Source organism: Jaculus jaculus, chromosome 18 (genome assembly GCF_020740685.1).
Source record: "Jaculus jaculus isolate mJacJac1 chromosome 18, mJacJac1.mat.Y.cur, whole genome shotgun sequence".
NCBI classification, from domain to species: domain Eukaryota; kingdom Metazoa; phylum Chordata; class Mammalia; order Rodentia; family Dipodidae; genus Jaculus; species Jaculus jaculus.
In genome coordinates, this window is record NC_059119.1 from 20,744,954 (window position 1) to 20,764,827 (window position 19,874).

At 52.3% G+C, this 19,874-nt stretch overlaps 1 protein-coding gene across 2 annotated transcripts in view; it reads left to right on the plus strand.

Annotated features, from left to right (window-relative positions):
* Positions 1-12,560: 12,560 nt before the first annotated feature.
* The window catches only part of Tspan14 (tetraspanin 14), a 60,347-nt gene continuing 53,033 nt past the window's right edge, over positions 12,561-19,874 (plus strand). The window contains exon 1 of one of the 2 annotated variants that reach the window (XM_004658002.2): positions 12,561-12,578. The gene's annotated coding sequence lies outside the window, so the exon portion shown is untranslated. Of the gene's footprint in view, positions 12,579-15,226; positions 15,242-19,874 lie in introns of those variants that run through there. The other variant, XM_045137118.1, reaches the window with a different exon arrangement.

Sequence of the window (19,874 nt, forward strand, 5' to 3'; positions counted from 1 at the left end):
GGGCTAGGTGACTCCCTCAGAGCCTCCTTTGTGCATTTAGCCTATTAATGCAGAACTTCGTGCGGTCAGTTCACGTGAACTTTTTCCAGATGTAACTCTTTCCAGTGTCACGTGACTTTTGCATCTGTGACTTTCTCACAGTTTTCTGAGTGGATATGGTCAACTCAGCTTTGAGTGGACACAACTTTCAGAAATCAAGCTGGACTAGCCAAGGCAGCTGACTCCTGGGTCCTTGTTTTTAACCTCTGTATCTATCTCCCTCTGATTTCTTATCTGACCACAACTGGGGTTTCCTTCTTTGGCAAGACCACTGGAGTCATTAAACAGTGATTGGATCAAAGGGCTGGGGAGTTTACCTATTGAACAAGCTTCCTCTCCCTTCCATTGCTGGGATGTTTGTAGTCGGGGTGGCAGGCTTGGGAGATTGCTGGGGGGGGTGGTATTATAGCCTGCATCACTGAAGTGTGCTCCTTCATAGTCACACATGGTCTCCTATGACAAATAGCAGTCCTGCTTTTCAGGGGGACACTACTAAAGGGCAGAGGTCTCATGGCTTAGGCTGCAGATAGAAATCAGAGTAACTACTGGAAGATTCTATTAGATCATTTTAGAACTAGTAGGGCAGATATTGAATGGCAGGTCAAGAAAGCAGTTTCTTTCTTAGTCTTTTTTTTCCCCCCTTAGGGATTTTTCCCTCCTTCCTCCTTTCCTCCCTTCTGCCCTTCCTTCCTTCCTCTTTCTTCCTTCTTTCTTTATTCTTTCTCTTAAAGAAAGACAACATCATTCAAAATTGATCTTAGGGGCTGAAAAGATGGCTCAGCTATTAAGGCACTTGCCTACAAAGCCTAATGACCAAGGTTTGATTCCCCATTTACCCATGTAAAGCCAGATGCACAAGGTGAGGCATGTGTCTGAAGTTTATTTGCAGCCCCTGGAGGCCCTGGCATGCCTATCCATTCTCTCTCTGTCTCCCTCCCTCTCTCCTTGTAAATCAATAAATAAAATACTTTCAAAAACCCAATCTTGGGGTGAAAGGTCTATCAGGAATGTTGGCTCCTGGCTTACAGTCCTTGTTACACCGCATCCTGCTCTATACGTTGATGCAGTGACTCATCCTCAGGTTGGCATCTTGGTTCTGAACTCCTCATTCTAAGGCCACTGACCTCTTCCTTCAGTTCCTCTTGGTTACCACTCCTCTGTTTGACCACAGATTCATGTCATCATTTGTCATTCACTGAGGGTATTTTCATTCACTGAGGGTCCTTCAGCCCCACCCATGTCTTTTCTCCCAATCTTCTAGGCCCTGCAGCCATCATTTCTCCTCCCCACCAGCCATGATTCACAACACAGTACCTCAACTGCACTTCTCTCCAATATTCTTGAATCCTCTGGGCCTTATTTTTCACCATGCCCTTCCAGCAAATGCCAGACTTCCCTTGGTCCCACTGTCTGTTCTCTTGCGCTTGCTCTGACCCCGCTTGATTGGCGCTGATGGAGCAGGCCACAGTGGTCTGTGATGGATGTCACTGTGGCTCTAAGTAGCCATCTCTTTTGTCATATTTTATTTATTTATAGGCAGAGAGAGAGGAGGGAGGGAGAATATGAATGAATGGGCATGCCAGGGCCTCTTGGCCCTGCTCCATCTTTGTGTACCTGGCTTTATGTGAGCACTGGGGAATCGAACCCAGCCAGGGCCATTAGGCTTTGCAGGCAGATCTCCAGTCCCCTGAATATCAGGCTCTCTACCTTCCTCGGAACCTTGCCGACCCCTTCTCAGCAGCGTCTTTCTTCCTCTTTTCCATTTCTCTGATATTCTTGGATCCCATCAACCACCAGCCACCTCCACATGACTACTCCTCCCACTTCTAGAGAAAATGGAGCCTGTCTCGTGCCCCTTGACGTCTGTACCATCACCCACTGTCCTCTTGCCTCCACGCATCACAAAAGCCTAGCTGTCCCCCAGTCTGAGGCTGCTCTCTTATTTGGATCCCTTCTTTCCTCCCTCCACCAGGAAGCATCTTCTGGTTCTTTCCCTCCACTCTTTATCTCTCCTTTCTGCCTCTTCACGTTTTTATTTATACATATTAATGTCCCTTTTTCAAAAAAATATTATTTACTTATTAGAGAGAGAGAATGGGCACATCAGGGCCTCTAGCCACTGCAAATGAACTCCACACGCATATGCCCCCTTGTGCATGTGGCTTACATGAGTACTGGGGAGTCGAACCTGGGTCCTTAGGTCATCACTCCAGCCCCCATGTCCTTCTCTTTTAAAAGAAGTGTTTTTATTCTTCAGCCATTTTGTTTTCTCTCATCAACTTCCAACTGACCACTTCGCTTGTCTTGCATTAGTTGTCCAGCCTACTGTGAGCCAGCGCGAGTGCACCTTCCTGAGGCAGCTCTCTGACCCACACCCACCCCTGAGGCCCCCTTCAGCGGGTCTGCAGCCTGCAACACTGGGGGCCATTTTCTCCTTCCTGAAACACTCATTTCCCCTTGGCTTCGGTACAGATTACCCTCTGGTCTACCTTCCTATCACATTGTATTCTATTTATTTGGCCCTTTCTTCTTTCTCTGTCTAGATTCTCTTTTAGATCTTCCCCCCTTTTAAATTAGTATTTATTTTATTTTGAGACAAGGTCTCACAGTTAGTCCCAGGGTTCCAGGCTGGGCTTCAACTTGCTGTGATCCTCCCACGTCAGCTTCTAGAGTGCTGGGGTTACAGGTATGTATGCACCTCCATATCTGGCTAGCCTTTCCTTCCTCGTCTGAGTTCCAGGATCCTCTCCTCACTGTTAGGAATTTCATTATAATCACATACTGATTCTTCAGTCTACATCCTCCTTCCTGGAGAAGGGCCTCCAACATTTTGTATTTCTTTTCTTTTACTTTTGCATTTTTTTTACTTTTATTTATTATTATTTTTTTCATTGCTGGGAATCCAACCAACCCAGGGTTTCCATATGCCAGGCAAGCAAGGTACCTCCAAGAAACATTTCTTAGCACCTTATTTTTTTTTTGTTTTAATATATTTTTATTTACTTACTTGCAAGGAGAGAGAGAGAGAAAAGAAAGATGGAGAGAATGTGTGCACCAGGGCTTCTAGGCACTGCAAATGAGCTCCAGACACATGCACCATCATGTGCCTCTAGCTTATGTGGGTCCTGGGGAATTGAACTCAGGTCCTTAGGCTTCACAGCAGACAAGCATCTTGACCTCTAAGCCTTCTCTCCAGCCCGTTTTGTTTTGAGGCAGAGTCTCTCTATGTAGCCCAGAGCTGGCCTCAGACTCACAATCCTGTCTCAGCCTCTCTTGGAACTAGAGGTTGGTATGTGACTAGGTTTGGCTGGTGACACACACACAGCGGTCTGGCTTTCTGGGAAAGTGCTGCTTTCCTAAGACAGGAGGGGCATTCTTCATTTTTGCTCTTTCTTCTTCCAATTGGAAAACTGGAGCTGCAGCAGCCGAGGTGTGGCCACCGCTGGCTTTGAGGACGAAGCCTGTCTGCTGCAGAGAGCCAGCCAGCCCACCCAGCGGTGCTGGACCTTGAGTGACACCAAGGAGATACTGACCCACTCCGACCTGCTAGCCTCCAGACTTCTCGCTGTATCACTGCAGGTTCTTATTAGCCTATATTTAATTGTACCTCATAATGGGTTTCCCTGTGACATTTTCATGCATATATATTATGCGTTTTTTACTATATCCAGCCCCATTCCCCTCCCACTAAGCCCCTTCCTCTCCTCAACTAGTCCCCTTTTGACTTTCATTTTGTTTTTGTGTGTGCAACTCCTTGTGCTTTATTAGGGTTTCTTAGTGTGGACTGTGGGTGAAGGATTGTTTACAGTATCAAAGGCTCCTTGTCTATGACTACACCATTCCGGAAAATGTCTCTCCCTTCCCCAGGGAGAATTAACTGTCCATAGATGCTCAGAGAGGGATGGGGGATCTCATGGGTTCTTTTTTTTTTTTTAAATTAATTATTTATTTATTTGAGAGCGACAGACACAGAGAGAAAGACAGATAGAGGGAGAGAGAGACAATGGGCTCGCCAGGGCTTCCAGCCTCTGCAAACGAACTCCAGACGCATGCGCCCCCTTGTGCATCTGGCTAACGTGGGACCTGGGGAACCGAGCCTCGAACCGGGGTCCTTAGGCTTCACAGGCAAGCGCTTAACCACTAAGCCATCTCTCCAGCTCTCTCATGGGTTCTTTACTTCCCCTTGACAGGATGGTAACAGGTCCGGCCTTGCGCAAGTCTCGGGCAATAATTATAACTGTGTCAGATAAGAATATAAAGGCAGAAGAGAGCATCCCCCCTCGCTCCACCTTTTCCTCAGCTCCTTCTTGATTCCTGCAGCCTCTTTCACAACGTTCTCTGAGCCTTAGAGAGGTGCAGATGTCCCATTTATGGCTGAACATTCATTCCATACCCTTCTTCTCAGCACATTGACCAGCTATGAGTCTGTATGACAGAGTTGTTTACTTTAAACCACCAGCAGTCACCAGCATCAAAAGCCATTTAGTTAAGAGGTGGGTCATTGTTATAAGAAAACACAATTGCTAATTTGATACAAAACTCCTAGATTTATGGCTTTTGCTTAGACATCACTCCTGAATTCCACATGGCAAATTGGTGGTCCTGGCCTCTCCTGCTGTTCAGAGCACTTCAATAGAGGAGAACGAAATCATCATGTCACACCACACATACGCTCACAGGAACACCTAGTTTTCTTGTCATTGACTAGAGCTACTGTTCATGCAGACAGAATGACACCTCCTTAATCCTCATTTTCCCATCCACCTTGTCACCGAAATATATTGTGAATCTGCTTACCTCTCTCCACTTCTTCTTCCTAAATCATTATAGCAGTTTCCTTCCCAATTACTTTAAAAAAAACATTTATTTTTATTTATTTATTTATTTGAGAGAGAGAAGGAGAGAGAGAATGGGTGTGCCAGGACCTCTAGCCACTGTGAACGAATTCCAGACCCATGCACCCCAACTTGTGCATCTGGCTGATGTGGGTTCTGGAGAGTCGAACCTGGATCCTTTGGCTTTGCAGGCAAGCACCTTAAACGCTATCTCCCCAGCCCCCAACTACTTTTTAGTGTTTATGGTGGTTTGAGGCAGGTGTGCCCCATAAACTTGTATGTTCCTGAACACTGGGTCCTCAGCTCGTGGCAATTTTGGGAATCAGAACCTCCTGGAGGTAGTGTATTGTTGGGGGCGGGCTTACGGGCCCACTTCCCCTTGTTAATGTTTGGCACACTCTCCTGTGGCTGTTGTCCACCTGATGTTGGTAGGGAGGTGTTGTCCACCTTCAGCTTGTGGCATTGTTTTCCCGGTCATCATGGAGCTTCCCCTCAGGTCTGGAAGCCAAAATAAACCCTTTCCTCCCATAAGCTGCTCTTGGATGAGTGTTTTCTGCCAGCAGTGTGGACCTGACTGCAACAGACCTGTTTCCTGAAATCCATTCTTCTTACTACAGCCTTAGAGATCCTCCAGAAGCATAACTGTGGCCACTTTCAGTAGCTGCCTAGGACTGGAGGGATACCTGGCATATAAGACTGTGCCACGAATTATGATGTTGGCTCAGCACACACTATCCCTTTTCTTTGCATAGCCCCTGGCACACTGACCACTGGGTACGGGCCTAGGACCAGGCATGGCTCTATAATGGTATCCCACCTCCCTCACAGTGATTTGTCTAAGAATAGGAGTGTCACAAGGGATGGGCCAGTTAGAAGGCTTTCTTGAAGTGTAGTGGGTCACGTTGACCTCCTTGAGCCGGTGAACCCTGAGACCTAGGAGAGGAGGAGGCAGAGGCTCCTGGTCTGACAAGGTCCCAGGTTGAGCCTGGAGTTTCCACGGTAACTTTGGTTTCAAGTTCTTTTATCCTTTCTGGACCTCAGTGGTCTTCCAGCCATCTCCCATTTGCTTAGTTTAAGAGTGGTCTTTTGTTTCCCACCAAAAGGTCTTCAGTACTGTCGAAACACTTGGCAGTCTGGCTCTAATAAGGTATCATTCCCAGGCAAGAGTTATTTACCGATTTCTGAATTGTTGCTAGGACAAAGTATCCAACCAAAAGCAGCAGATGGGAGAAAAGCTTTTATTTTGGCTTACAGTCTGGAGGGGAAGCTTCATGATGGCAGGGGATAGCCTGGCACGAGCAGAGGCTGGACACCACCTTTGCCTTAGCAGATAGAAAACAGCAGCATGGGAGTGAGCTGAACTTGAGCAAGAGGGAGCTGGCTATAACACCTTTCATTCCACCCCCAACAGCACGCCTCCTCCAGCAAGGCTCCACCTCCCAAATTGTCATCAGCTGAGGACCAAGCATTCAAAACACATGAGTTTGTGGGGGAATACCTGATTCAAACCACCACACCAAAGTTTTTCAGTCTTATAAAACTTCTTCTCCCTCTTCCTTTTGGCAGTCCCATGCATGGCCAGCAAAGGCTGTACCATTGAGCCAGCCCTGGTGAATTTGTACTATGAGCTTATGAGGTGGGCATTTCTAAAACCTTGGCAGATAGGAACACTAGAGCTTAGAGATGTAACACAGTTTGCTTAAGGTCAAGAAGTTACAAATTAGGGGAGCTGGTTACTTCTTTTCTTCCAGTCTTCCCCAGTTGGTCCCCTGTCTGAACACACACTAGTGCTGTAAGGAGGCCCCGACTGGCCATAGCAGCTTCGGGGCAGGGGACTATGGGAGAAGTCAGAGGAAGACAAGGCCAAGTTCTTCCACCCACAATCTTCCTTTCAGCAGGAAGAGGGAAGAAACGCTCCGCTTGTTTTCCTCCCTCCAGGACTGTTTCTCCATTCCTACAATCCATGTCAGGCTTGTAGTCTGCACTATAATTCATATGTTCCAGGAAATTACAGCTCGAAGGACTAGCCTGCAAAGTAAATCATGGGTTACAATACAACCCTTTATCCATTGGGGCTGTTTGTGTCCTAATTCCTTTTATTTTGTAATAAGTGAAAATAAAATAGATGTGTATCCCCGATGTGCCTGGAAGCTATCCTATATTGCTGTAAAAATGGTGAAACTTTGAGAGTCTCACAGGTCAGCTAGAGATAGTAAGAGAGTGTCAGACATAGGTGTCTAGTGAGGCCTAGTGGGGGTGGGTGGGCCTGTTGGGGGTGTGGTAGGCCACACTGCCTTTGTGGGCATTCCACCCTCTTCATATCCTGCCAACTAGTCCAGAAAGGAAATATCCCCAGTGGCTGCTCAGCCTGCAGGATCTCCAGCATCACGGGGTCCTTTGTTTACAATCATCCTTCCCTCCTCCTTCCATGTTGTTGTGCATTCACAGCCTTCTTCATGCCCAGGAAGAAGCCGAGACCATCAGAGAATGATCATCTCCACTTTACTGGCGACATCTTCTTGGCCTACTTCCAATGGTGGAGAGAGCCCTCTCCATCACAGCTGTCACGCTCACCATTTCTTCCTCTTCTGCATCACTCCCATCACCGTGCAAACCTCCTGTGAGCTCTCCCAGGTTCCAACAAACTCTTCTGCAGGCTCACACAAGTTAAAGCCAGGTATGCTTATAAACAATAGAAAGCAGATTAAACAAGCTGAGTCCCTTCCTTTCCCTCATTCACGTACCTAGTCAAGAGGGTGCAGAGCAGATGTGGCGACTTCTAAACTTCAGGAACCCGTTTATTGAAGTATTTTTATGCATGAGTGTACACGTGTGTGTGCATGTGAGTTTCTGTATGGGTGCACCAGGGTCTCTTGCGCAAACAAGTGCTCATCAGGTTTATGTGGATGGCTGGGGAATTGAACTGGGGTCAGCAGGCTTTACCAGCAAGCACCTTCAACTGCTGAGCCATCCTCCCAGCCCCCACGAACCCAATTATTCTAACTTGTTCTGCGAACACCCACGACGTGTGACTTCCACAATAGATCCTATCTGGCTTCTGCAGCTCTGGCCACATATCCTACCCATTCATTTCCAGAGCAATGGCTGAGTTTCGAAAGCACATTGCTTCTCTTTAAAACCCACTGAGAAGTCACACATGGACACTTCTGCTTCCTATTGGCTGGAGCTGAGTCACATGATCCTAGGTGCCTGTAGGGACAGCTGACAGATTTGCCTTTATTCTGAGAAAGCCTTGTGGTCAGGTAGAGCTGGTAATTATGCCAATGACAGGGAAAGGGAGAGCGTGGCTGTTAGGGTCATCTAGCAATTGCCACTGAAACCTTACGTGTGCCGACATCCTTAGATCTCGGCTACTCCTGTTGGGTTATCCATGTTCAATACAGGGGCTGCCATCTGGCTTCTATGCCAGCACTCCGGGGACACACTGCCCTAAGCTTGCTCACCAGCAGCTTCCTGCTGCCAGGAGGCCCTCTGTCCTTACCTCACCTGAGCCACAAGCACCGTCTAACATGGCTACCTCCTTCCTGGAAACACTTTGCTCTCTTGATCTCCGGATATAGCACTCTCTTGCTCTCCTCTGGCCTCCTGAGGCTCTTTTTCAGACTCTCCTCTGCTTTGAGCCCTCTCTGAGTCTTCCTGATCCTATGGATCATACCACCACAGGCTCCCCAAAGCAAGCCCACCTTCCCTCCAGATCCCTCTCCTGTGCTCCTAGCAACTAGACAACCTCAAACTCAATGTGGCTAAAACAGGATTCTTGATGTTCCTCCCCAAAATGTGGTTGCTTTCCTCCAGGCCTATACCATCCAATCAATGAGGTACCGTCCACCCACTCACTAGGGTAAATTTGAAAACTTGTAAGAAACTTGAAAGCTACCTTACATTTCTCCATTTCCTCCTCCCACATCCATCTTATGGATGTGTTTTGCTAAGTCCAAAATAGTAACTCTCAACTAGTCATTTTAGCATGCCAACACTTTAATTCAAACCATCCTTATCCTTGGCCTGGATTAAGGCAATAGCTTAATTGGCTCCCTGCTTTTATTTTTGCCTGACGCCCACTAAATTGACTCCTCATCTCAGTAAATCAGAACATGTTAGTTTCCGCCATAAAACCCTTCAGTAGTTTATCAAAAAGGCTCCATTCCTTCACACATTCCACAGGGCCTGCCTGTCCTGTTCCTTTCTTCATCCTGGGTCTCTTAACCATGATTATACTTTAGGACCCCCATTTTTTTTTTTCCTGCTCCTTGGCTCATTTCAGAGTGCCTTCCTCAGGGCCTTGACACTCACTGACTGCTCTCTGTGTGCAAGCTCTCTGCCTCTTTTCCCCAAGGCTAACACTTCATTTTATTTCTGTTTTAACACCACCTTCTCAAAGTCCTCTCTCCCTGACTTCTCCATCTGCAGTTACTCTTTATCCTGTGCTTTTTTTTTTGGGGGGGGGGGTTTCAAAGTAGGGCTTCACTGTAGCCCAGGCTGACCTGGAATTCACTATGGAGTCTCAGGGTGGCCTCGAAGTCACTGTGATCCTACCTCTGCCTCTTCCTAAGTGCTAGGATTAAAGGCGTGTGCCACCACGCCCGGCTTTTTTTTTTGTTGTTGTTTGTTTGTTATAGCCTTTACTTCTTCAAGTAGTCATTATTTATTTGTATTTTCCACTAAAAATAAACTACGGAGCCAGAGCCTTCAGCTGCTGCACACCCAGCACATACATCACGTGCTTGCTGTCCGGTGCGGGGGTGGGTAACGACAGTATGGCTGGATTTCTTTGCCAGGGAGGTCTCTGAGCTGTCTGGGGGGGAGGGGGTGTTCCCGTGACAAGGTGCGCCCCTCTTTGCTAAACCTCCACAACAAACACTGAATGGAAGTCTCCATTTCCAGATTTTCTCTTTACAACGAACTTCACCTACTGGTTTCATTAATCTTACACGAGTTTTGTGTTTTGTGCCCAGCCCCCTATGGTTTCAGGAGCCTGTGTGTGTCTCTGGTTCCCTGTACACGGGGGGCAGGACGAGGGCAGAAGGGAGTCGGGCTTTGCAACAATGCAAGTGTGATCGCGCCGCACACCTGCATGTCCCCGCGGCCTCCGTCCAGCCATCTCTCCAGGGCACAGAAGGTGAGGAACAGATATCCGCAGGCGATCCAAAGAAGGCTTCGCATTTTTAACACCAAGGCTGGAAGGCTCGAGTCCTCACCGTTTGCTTGCGAAGAAGTATAAAAATCTTAATTTACTAACCCTGCCCCTCTCCCACCTCCGGCTGCCAAGGGCAGGCAGCAACGTCTTCCATCTTCCAAACAGCCATTTTCCAAATCCTTCGCCCACCCCTGCCCATCACCCCGGCACCCTAGGAGATGAAGAGGAAGGGAGGCAGGGCCCCCCGCCCCGCCCCGCTCCGCCCCGCAGCTCTCGCTTCTCCCAGGCGGGCGGGGTCAGACACGAGACCCGAGCGCCTGGCGAGCTCACCCGCCGCCACAGGTGCCCGCGTTACCTGGCTCACCCACTGGGAAAGGCGAGCCAAGGCAACCCCCAGTCTCGGGCAACAACCAGAGAGGGACAAAGGGGGCGGCCCGGCGACCCGAGGTTCGCGGCTGGAGAGGGCGGGGCGCGCTGCGGGGGCGGGGCAAGAGGTGGGAGCCCGGCCGAGCCCGGAGCGTGGGGAGGGGCGTGCCGAGCGGGAGGGGGCGGGGCAGCGGGAGGGCGGGGCTACGAGCACGGGGCGTGTCCAGACGAGCGGGGGCGTGGCCTCGGTTCAGGGCGTGGCTATTGGTGGGGCGTGGCTACATTGGGGGCGGGGCCAGCGCTGGACGAGGCGCGCGGGCGGGACTAGCGGCGGGGGCGGGGCTGGCGGGGGCCCGGACTGTGGGGGCGGAGCCAGGCTCGTGTGGGGGCGGGGCCACAGTGGGACTGGGCGGGGCCTCCGCGGGGCTGGGGCGGGGCCGGGGCGGGGCCAGGCGCAAGGGGCCGCTGGAGCGGGGCAGGGGAAGCCGCAGCGCTCGCACGCACGACACCGCCCGCCCACCCGCCCGCTCGGCGCCGCGCCCCCGGCCCCGCCCCTCCGCGCCCCGCCCCCGCCGCTCGGACGCCCGAGTCGCGCCCTCCCGCCTGGCGCTGCCGAACTTGCTCTGAACTTCTCCGGCCGACCGGGCCGCAGCCGTCGTCCCCGTTGTCGCCGCCGCCGCTGCCGCCGCCGCTGTCGCTGTCGCCGCCGCCGCCGCCCGGGTGAGTAAGCGCGTGGAGCTCGGTCCGGAGCGTCGGGCCTATCGGCCTCATTGTCTGAGGCCCATCCCCGCCTGCGTCCTCGGGGAGCGACGGAGGCCGCTGCCTAGCTCCCGGCTCGCTCGCTCGGCCCCTCCGACGCCCCCTGCCCGGTCGGGGTGGAGTGGGGATTGGGGCTGGTGGTAGGGGGCAACGGCCCTGCGGGGCGGCGCGGGCTTTGTCTGCCCGGGCGGGTCCGCCGAGGCCGGGGACGACCCTTGTCGAGCTCCCGACGGGTTCCGGAGTCGCTTCCCTCCGTCCCAGCTCCGTGGTGCCCGGGCGCGAGCTCCTGCAAAGGAGGGTCCGGCCCGGGTCTCAGGCCCCTCGTTCCCAGCCGCGAGCCCCGGGCTCGATGCTCCCTGGGGGGTGGATCGGGGTGGAGGACTGGCGGAGGCTGGGGAGACACTGCCGTCCCCACCCCTTCCCCGCCCTGGAGGTGGGCTCGGACTCCCCCCCCCCCCGTGTCCCACTGTGACCCGCTGCGTTTGGGGCGGCGGGAGTTGGAACGACCCCCATCTTCTCCGGGCCTGGAAACAGAGCCCCGCTCCCACCTAGCCTGGGTTTTGGTCCAGTTGGTTTCTGGCTTTGGAGTTGCCTTGGCTCGGGTTGCTGCCCCCTCCCCTCCTTGGGATGGTGGTGGTGGTCGTGGTGTTGTGTGTGAGTCTGTGTAGGGACTTCGGCCCCGGGACCATCGGAACACGTGTCTCAGGGACTTCAGTGAAAATCAGTCTCCGTGGAGAGGCGGTCAGTACTGGCCTCGTGCTGGCCAGCAGCCGCTGGCTTCTTGGCTGTCCCCTGGCGCTGGTGTCTAAGTGAGGTGGAGCAGTGAGTGCACGACTCCGTGGGGGTCCCCTCTCTTTAGAGGGCCCGCCCAAGAATGTTGGGCGTGGGTCAGTTGCCTGCCCAATCATTCCAAGTCTTGGCTCAGCCTGTTGACCTCGAAGTAGAAGTTGTTGCCTGCCTGCCAGAGGGCACCGACTGCCCTTCCCCATTCGTGGAAGGAAACCTGGGGTCCCACAGTTACTGCACCAGTCCAGCGACTGGTGGAGACGCTTCCTTCCAGGGCTTCTCCTGGGCCCTGGAACCTTCAGAATGAAGCCCAGACTCCCTTGTCATCATCGTTCCACTTGCTGGGCCCTCCCTCAGCTGTCTCCATGCTTTGTGTCCTGAGGATTTCTCCCCTCCCTCCCTCCCTCCCTCCCTCCCTCCCTTCCTTCCTTCCTTCCTTCGACTTCCTTCCTTCCTTGCTTGCTTGCTTGCTTCCTCCCTCCCTCCCTCCCTCCCTCCCTCCCTTCCTTCCTTCGTTTTTGAGGAAGGGTTTCTTGTAGCCCAGACAATCCAGGAGCCCGCTGTGTAGCTAGCGGAGGTGACTGAACTTCTCATCCTCCTGCTTCCAGCACCACGGTGGCTTCTTGGGATCACAGGTATGCCTGACATGTCAGGTTTCATTAGAGGATTTCCAATGTTCAGGGGACAGGGCTTGGAAATCCAGGCTACCAGATGGGTTTTCACCCCCTTCCCCCCCATTATTGTTGTGCTTCACGTTTAGTTTGGAGGCTGTTTTGATACACCCCCTCTCCACGTGTCTAGACTCCCTTGCTTGGACCACTCAACTTGGTCTTCAGTTCATCTGACAAAGCCATAGTTGAGAGATGGGGATGCCAGGTGCGGTGGTGGGCACTGTCCCTGGGCCCTCAGTCCCTGGCCAGGCGGTAACCTTGGAACTTGCCTTGGATCCGTTGTGGGTGAGCAATAATGTTTATCGGTCCGAGTTTGATCTCAGGCAAACAATGTGAGTTGCTTGTGCCGCTGCAGGTTTGGGGCTGCCCCCAGGAAGAAGGGCACCGAGGGGAAGATTCTTCCCTTTCTTAGCTGGGCAGCTGTGCTGGCTGGCCTCTCTGGGGGACAGGTGAGGGCTTCTTCCTGGAGGTATTTGGGAGTGGAGGATAAAATTCATGCCTTGTGTGGGTGGGGAGGAGCCTGCCCTGCCGGTTGTGCTAGATGCGGGGCCAAAGAGGCCGGTGTGTAGGGAAGCCCTAGGTTCTAAAACCACTTCCTTAGGCCTTACTGTAGGCCATCGTGTTTGTATTTGACTTTGCTTAACTTCTGTAGAAGTAGAATTCCTTTTGACAGTGCCTAAAAGTTGCTCTAGGCCAGTCCTGGGGACCCTTTACTGATTAAAAAACCCAGGGCAGGTACAGACAAGCCTACAGCAGCTGTTCCATTGAGAAGTGGTGTTTACTGAAGCCACATCGAGTATGTCCAAGCTTTACTTACATCAGTGGGCCTACTCCTTGAAATAACTCAGTGTGGTTGATGATAACTGTGCCATTTTGTAGACGAGGAAACCGTGGCCCAGAGAGGTCACAGAGTGACTTGCTTGAGGTCTCAGTACGAGGTGGATTTCCTCATACCTAACTTAAGACAGTGAGCCCTGCCCTCCTGGAGTTGCTAACAATTGACGAACACACTGAACTACTGAGTCCTTGTGTTGCAGGTGCCCTGGCAACCCCGCTGTCTGGGTAGCCTGGGTGTGCCACAGCACCCTTGCATCCCTGCCCGGCGACTGGAGATGTAGCCTCCATTTCCCTAAGGCCAGGGAATGGAAGTGGGACTATCAAGCCACTGCCTGTCTCCAGAGCTCAGAGTTTGATGTGGTTAATAGCAGTTGAGTCTCAGAGGCCTAAAGCAGCAGCATTATTTCTAGTTCACACCACCTATTCATCTCGCGTCTGCTTCGTGCCACCCTTCCTGTGCTCATTCACTGGACTGTCTTACCCTAGCTCTTGAAGAGTCCACCCGGAGGTGCTTTTCACCAGCTGCAGCAAGTCACATGGCTACCATTACCTATAAGGTGTGGAGGGGAGGAGGCTCCGAAACAGGTCAGCACTTGCCTGTCACTGTGCCCTCCTCTGTGGCTTTGTTCCCCAAGTTCTGGTTGTCATTGTAAGTATGTGTGTCACCAAAAGTGGACGGGAATTAGTCAAACACTATTTATGTTGGAGGCGCATGGAGAGGCAGAGTCTTGTAAACAGCAGTGCACATTACGGCGGTGAGAGGTGATCCCTGAGTGCGGCTTGTCCTTCTTTCCTCTCACTCTGGGCAAGCTACGTGGTTGCTTTGGGTTTTCTCTTGCTCCTTCCTCAATTCACTTGTGGCCTGGAGACTCATGACCAGCTAGTTCCACAACAGGGCTTCTTGCTAAATGTGCTCAGGAAGTCCCGGCCCAAAGCTGTGAGCAGGAGCGACGATCCCCGTTTCCTGCCGTTGGGGTCTAGTGGCCTTTAAAGAGAAACGTGCTGCCCCTGGGAAGGAAGCAGGCGCCACGCACGGCTTCTGTGGCCTGCAAACTCCAGGACATGCTGCACTTCCCACCCCTGCCTGGGTGTGGTGTGGAGGAACGTTCCTAGATTCAGGAGCAGGCCCAGGTGTCCTAGCGGTCTTGCCCTGTCACCTCCCTTGGTGGGGCTCAGCTCGCAGGCCCAGGGGATGCGAAACAAAGAGTGGCTTGGTGAGGCGACTGGAGGATGGCCTCTTCCATAGGAGAACGGGACTGAATGTGCTGCTGGGATGGTCCACGGGTTAGTAACCTGCTAGGTGTGTTTCTTTGCTCAGACCACGGTGGCAGGGTGCTAAGGAGCCAGCCACGCTGTGGTTCTCATCCTTCCGCTCTGTCACCTGCTGTTCAGCAGGGCGGTGCGCTCGCGCGCAGGGGGAGACCTGGGGCTTATTCTGCACTCCTTTTGTAGGGCCCCTGCCTTTGCACCTGTGGATGGCAGAAGCGATGGTGTCCTCCTGTGTCCCCCCACGTGGCTGAGTGTTTTGAGAGAGTGTCGTTTTGGGCTGCCTTTCTCCCAGCGCTGGGACAGCCGGCAGTGGCCTCGGCTCAGCACAGGACCTGGCCGGTGGGCAGCATTCAGTGAGAAGATCTCCTAGCACTGTCCTGCTTGCTGGGTGGACAGTGAGGAGGCCAGCGTCTGAGCGGCGTCTCCTTCCTAGCCGAGTGGTCGAGGTGGAAGTTTCATGTTTTCTCATCAGCGTGGTGAGCGGCGTCTTGGTTTCTGAGAAGCGAGTGGAGGCGCTGCAGGTGTGCAGGGCAGGGCCCCCCCCCCCCCCCCCCCCCCGGGTTAGCTGTGACGCTGGCTTGGCACAGCTGTTCTCTTTCCCACAGTTCTCAGCCAGGGCCTGCTTCTGGGAACCCTCTTCCACCCTTCTTGCTTGGGGGCTGGGCAGAGCAGGGAGGGGCTGTGGTTTTCTCTGAGGAGGCGGCAGGCCTGCTAATCAGAGTGTAAAGTGGGCCTGTGCTGGCTCGAGGTGAAACCCTCGCCTCTCGAGGTCTGCTTGCTTTGCTCTCTGTGCAGCCGGGGAGGAAGACCCAGGGCCCGCCTCTAACCAGCTTCTCCTTGGGCTCTCTTCCTGCACAGAGTCACCCAGGTAGGAGGCGAGTTCCTAGTGCCCCCACCCCCAGACTCTGCTCTCGGGCATCTGGCAGGCTGAGGTGGCCATGTCCTGTATGGGTAAGATTGGGGGCGCAGCCAGGTCAAAGGGCTGGTGAGGCGCGCCTCTGGGTTTTCCCTGGCTGTGTGTGCCAGCTCTTAGGCCTGTGTTCATGTGTGCTGCAGGCGCCGAGAACTCGGAAACAGGCTTTGAGACATCCTCAGCAGCTGGCGGGGACGAGGGTCCTCGGGATCTCGTCTGTGCCTGTGGTAGGAGTGGCGGTCCTGTGAGGAGGGCAGCACGTCCAAGGGTGCCCAGTGCCTAGGAGGCTCTTGTGCTAAATCGTCCGAGGATGGGCACAGCTACCACGTTTCAGAGGTGGGCCGCCCGGGGAGGGGCACAGGCTCCATAAACCCCGCGCACAGTTGAGGCCATGTTGGGATTCTCAGTAGCTGAGGGGTGTTGAGCCCCATCTTGGGGATACTTGCCTGGGTGCCAGGCTCCTCCTTTGCCTCCTGGACTGGCCGCTCCAGGAAGAGGCTGTAGTTGCCCATTTTCTCCCTGATCTCCCCATACTTGACCAGCCTGCAGATCAGCAGCCCTTCATGCTCTGCCTTCCGAAGCTTGCCTGGGACCCGGTTCCGTGATCCTTTGGATGAGGGTTGGGAGTGGTGGGTCCAGAACGATTTGAGGAGCCCTGTGTGGTAAAGAGAAAACGGTGCTCAGCACTTGTTGAAATGGTGAGACAGACGATCAGGACTGTTGAAGTGGGGAGAGAGGCTGGGCTCAACTCCAGAAAATGACAAGGGAAAGTGGGACTTACAGCCAAAGACAGTGTGCCAGGATCTTGGAGAAGTTCTGAGGGAGGGATTTTTTTTTTTTTTTTTAAACTGAATGAACCCGATAAGATTCTTCCTGAAGGCAAGCCAGGTGATCATAAGGGGATGGAGGAGGAAGAAGAATTTGATTAGAGGTTGACCAGAGCTAATTGAGCAGAAAGCTGTGGGGACTTCAAAAAATCTGGTGCAGGACAGAATCACTTTTGGTCCTGTATCTGACAATGTCCTGTGTTCTTGCATTAGCCGAGGCTTACAAGCACACACACCTGTTGCTCAGGGGTGTCTCTCTCCTGTGGCTGTCCCTCCTCACCAGTGCCTTTCTTTGGCACTGTAGGTGCACTGAGTTAAGGACATTACTGTTCCCAGAAGCTTTGGCCATTTTGCTTCAGTATTTCCAATTCCTTGTCTTACGGCTCTTGCCTTGTCTACCAGCCGGACTTCACATCTGCACCGAGGACACAGATAGACGTGGGGCCTTGTGTCCCTGCAGCTCCCCAACCTTGCACTACTGGACCTGTTAGCTGTCAGATCATAGCCACCTTTCCTGTGGACAGTCCTACCAGCCCAGCCTCTGTGGCTGCTACTGAGTTCCTGTCTCCTGCTCTACCAGGCCTAGGCAAACCCATCTGCCAATTCTGTCGCTCCTTCCAGCCAGCCTAGGACTGTCTTCATCGTCTGCACTGGACCCACAGGGGAGGTATGGGTGATCTCCCATGCCTGGGCCCAGCTGCCCACTCCTTGCCTTCAGTGGGAGCTCCTGGGGTTCTGCCCCATGGAGCTGCACTGGCACCTGCCTGAAGCCTCGAGGTCCCGTTCCCTTGTTGCTCCTCTCCTAGGCCAGACCTGCCTCTTCCTCCTGAGGGGACTCTCCTCTCAGCAGCCAGCTTTGTAGGAGTCAGGCTGCTGCCTGCTGTTGCAAGGAAACTTAGTGGCCACAGGGCGAGGGTTACCCAACTTTCTAGAGGGAAGGCCTGTGGCTGGTATCCACTCTTACAGGGGAAGAATGGTGATGACAGCCAGCTCTTTGCAACCATCCTGCCTCTTGATGTCATTGTCTCTTGCTGTCCTGGCTGCTTCCTGTAAAATGCAAGCATGTGTAAACAGGATAAGATGGGGGGAGAGGGGGTGCCAAGAACAGAGTCAGTGGTAGTGTAGGGACATTCATTCCCCAGGACTCCGGATGGCCACAAGAGGAGTGGCGTGTGTTGAGGGATAGTAGCCATTCACAGGTTCTATGCAGAGCCCCTCTGGGAAGATGATGGGGTGGTGGGAATAAGATTTGCTGTGGAGGCTCAGTGCCTCCTTGGAGCAGGGGGCTTTGGAGAGGGGCTGGCCTTGGTCTAATGAAGGATTGTGGGGTTTCAAGTAGGACCTGTCTAGACCTTGTCCTAGGCCCCTTCGAAGAGCAGGAGCTTGTTCTCAACACAAAGGTGTGAGAGCTCCATGTGAAGATCTCATTTGTGCTTGTTCATCTGGGGTTCCTTATTGAGCCTGTCAGAGAATAGGGGAACCAAATGTGTACCTTCCTTCCTTGGCCTGCAGTTCTTCCTTGAGCGGTTGTGAGCCTGAGACCTTTTGGAAAATGTGCAGGCTATGGTGTCCCTGGTGTGGGAGTCGTCTGTGTAGGAAGGGTTCTGCTTGTGGACCACTCCCTGCTGCGAGGTCTCTACCCTGGTGCTGTGGCCAGTCCTGGTTCTAATGGACATTGTGTCATCCTTTCAGCAGCAGGAGAGTGGGATGGTTTTTGTATGATTCCTAAGGGGCAAAGTCACATGGGGAGGAAATACATCAATGCTTCTGAGCGCAGAGTATTTATTGACACGACCGTTAAAGGGGCTGTTAAAGAGTATTTGTATCGCTTTAGCGAGAAGTGAACATACAAATGCATCTCAATCTCTCTCTCTCTCTCTCTCTCTCTCTCTCTCTCTCTCAGCGCCATTCTGCAGCTTTCATTTCCCAAAAGGTACTTGGAGTTTAGTGGCTAAAGACTTGGGGTTTTGAAGTGGGATTTTGGAGAAACTGTTTTTAGCTTGTCCTTGGAGTTGGGCCAGGCCTAAAAATCTGTTGAAATATATATATATATTTTTTTTTTAGCTGCTAAAATAGGGATGGGCTCAGAACACTAGGACTTAGAGCTTATCAAATGACTGGGGAGTCTCTAGGAAGAAGGGTCCTTGCTGGTTTGCTAGCACCTCCTTAGGACAGATGGACACACACACACACACACACACACACGTTGCCTGGACCTTAGAAGTACTACAGATGGTCCTGGAGTGTAATAATTTCCGCTTCCTCACTGCTCGTTGTCGGTATTTGTTCTTGCTTTTCATGGGAAAACTTAGTATTTTGGGGGTTGTGATAGAATTTTTTAAGCATGGAATAAGCCGGTTCAGAAATTGTCACTCTCCCCTGGCCTCCTCAATTCCTTCTTACTCTCCTAACCCCCTGCTCCATGTTCTTGGAAGATGCTAGAAGCTGCCTACATGAAGCTGTTGGTGAAATTGTCCTTTTCGCCCGCCCACCTGCCTGTCTGCCTTCCTTTCTTCCTTCCTTCCTTCCTACAACCCCTATATAGCTCAGACTGACCTCTAACTAGATCCTCTTGCCTCAGTTTCCCAAGCATGTGCTACCACATCTAACCTTGTTAAAACGTTTTGTGCCTCCAGCCACAGAATTTAGCCATTATAGATTATAAATATTAAATTAGGTTTACCTTTTAATTTTTTAAAAAATATGTATATGATGAAAATCAGAACAGAGATGCAGTGAAATTTATATTTCTGTCCTGACTCCTTCAGTTCCACTCCCCAGAGGTCTCCGTCACCTGGTGTTCCGTGCCTAGTCAAGTGTGCCAGGACTTCTTGCCCGGTCTTGCCTATTCCCACGGTGGCATTCTAGTTACGCTGTTCCTGCATTACTGGTAGTAACTCTAGACTTATCCTGTGCATGTTCCTATTCCTCACATGTAGTTTAGTCCATTCTTAACAGCATCAGGTCATTCTGCTGACTGGTGACCCTTAACTCATTTTCTAGCCCCTCCCTCCTGTTGATGGACATTGAGGTTGCTTTCAGGTTTTGCTCTACAAGCCAAGTTGCAGGGTGTCCTGTGCGTGCTGGTGTGTTGGGGATGCCTGGTATGGAGTTGAAGCATGGGTGCTCATCAGGAAAGAGACATGGCTATTTTGATTCTAAGAGGGAGAAGAGAAGTTTCTGGTGTCTTCCACAGGAGGGACCTTATATTTCTGTGGTTGTTGCCAGGGGGCTGTGTGCTGGTTCCTACCCTCTTTCTTTGGGTAGATTTTGCAGCCTTTGGTGGTTCTTGAGGCCCGTGCACAAAAACGTGAGGAGGAAGTCGAGTGAGGTTGGTTATGGGGGGAGAGACAGGTGTCTCACCTGAGGTTTTGAGCTCTTCAGGAGTTCACAGGCCCTGGGAAGATCACAGGC